The sequence below is a fragment of the Theropithecus gelada genome, unplaced genomic scaffold, assembly GCF_003255815.1.
Source record: "Theropithecus gelada isolate Dixy unplaced genomic scaffold, Tgel_1.0 HiC_scaffold_8406, whole genome shotgun sequence".
Classification (NCBI taxonomy): Eukaryota; Metazoa; Chordata; class Mammalia; order Primates; family Cercopithecidae; genus Theropithecus; species Theropithecus gelada.
In genome coordinates, this window is record NW_020265156.1 from 1 (window position 1) to 1985 (window position 1985).

A 1985-nucleotide genomic window follows, 5' to 3' on the forward strand; every position below is an offset into this window, starting at 1 on the left:
AAAATTATCTCACATTCTGCATAACTTCTGAACATTCTATAAGACAACTACAGAAGTGAAAAACCAATTTGTAGATAACTGAATGAGTATGACCATTTAATATATGTGAATAAAGGCATTTCAGAACATTTTAATGTACACTACACTTTCCGATAGTAAGATTTTAGGTTAAAATAAGATTATACTTTAAAAAGTTGACCATTTTGAAAAAATCATATCACTGTTGGCAATGCCGTTTTCATACTTGAGATGCTAGTCCAACATATTGCTTATCCATTTGCTTCTGTTTGATTTTATTATTACATTCATGATAATGCTAAAATACACACACACACACACAATTACTTGGGTTTTTTGTTTTTGTTTTTTTTAATAAAAAGCCCAAAGAAAAATGCTGACAACATTCAGTTGAAATTTTGAAACTGGGTTTTATAATTCTGCCCACACACCAAAAGCTGAAATGGTCTATGAAGATGTAGTTTTTGAAATAATGAAGCAAGTAGTAAAACTGACAAAACCAAGTGAAAATTATACAAGGAAACACAATAATAAGTTAACAAATGAATTATATATAATACAGTTTTTCTTTATGTTGACAAGACATCATTTAATCCTTTTTAATATTTTCCCTTCTCTTATAAATAAATAACCTTATTTGTTAATACTTTGTCTAACTCTAACTTTTATTCTGTTACCAGTGTCAGTAATACTTTATTTTTCTAAAGTGACTTCTGAACTTGCTAGTTTGTTTAAATTATCACAAGGTCAGAAAACCAAACACTGCATGTTCTCACTCACAGGTGGGAATTAAACAATGAGAACACTTGGACACAGGGCGGGGAACATCACACACAGGGGCCTGTCATGGGGTGGGGGGCATGGGGAGGGATAGCATTAGGATAAATACCTGATGTAAATGAGGAGTTAATGGGTGCAGAAAACCAACAGGGCACATGTATACATATGTAACAAACCTGCACATTGTGCACATGTACCCTAGAACTTAAAGTATACTAAAAATAAATACGTAAATAAAATAAAAAATAAATACAAACATATTAATCATAAGTAAATGAAATATCTGATGATTTTATTATGTCTGGTAGTAATGTCATCTAAGTATGTAAATATTCATCGATATATTCCTTTGCTAAATTTCCTTTTATTTCTCTTTTATATTAAACTTTTTTTAGAGAGCACAACTCCAAATCATCTTTTATTAATGTAGAAAGGTCATATTTAGCAAAAGACACAAGGCAGGGAAGTGTCAGGCCTGAGGCCTGAGCCTGTGCTGAGGGAGGAGGCGGCTCGGGGCATGTGGGAGAAGTACTGGGAAGGGCTGAGTGGTGGGGGCCGCAGAAAGTTCCAGTGGGCAACACTGTGGGCAGGTCATGGGTGGGACTCATGGGGACCTCCCTGCTAACTCTTGTTGCGTTGGCAGAGTGGGGTGGGGGGAAGGGAGGATCGTTAGTGCTGCCACTGGAGTGAGAGCCGCCCCTTGGTTCCTGGAGGGCACCATCAAGGGACACAGGACAGGAAGCGCAGGATGGTTAGTGCAACTAGGGATGAGGGCCAGGGAGAAGCAGGTGCTCTGGAGTGGCTGGGAAAAGTCCAGACACAGAGGCTTAGGAGCTTCCTGTTAAGTGTGTGGGTTCCGCTCTGTCTCCGCCAGGCACTCTGACTAGGGGTGGATGATCCCTCTCTTCAGGTGCTCCGTGGTGCTCTTGCTGCCAGCAAAGGTGGTCCGGATCCCTTTGCCCATCTCTCCTGTGACCTACAGCAGTTCCGTGTGGGTGCTCTGGCAGCCCTGGGCGCCAGGTGGTTTCATGGCCTGCACACAGCCGATGGAAGGCGGTCCAAAGTCGTTAAACAGCGGTCTGAAAGGGACAGCGGCTCCTGGCACTGAACCCGACGGCGACAGACTCTTCCTGTAGGGACAGGGGTGCCTGGCCCAGGGGTGCTGGAGCCGGGGGTGCTGCTGGGGG

At 41.9% G+C, this 1985-nt stretch overlaps 1 pseudogene; it reads right to left on the reverse strand.

Moving 5' to 3' along the window:
• Nucleotides 1–1639: 1639 nt before the first annotated feature.
• LOC112618038 lies at nucleotides 1640–1980 on the reverse strand (annotated as a pseudogene).
• Between the last annotated feature and the right edge of the window lie 5 nt (nucleotides 1981–1985).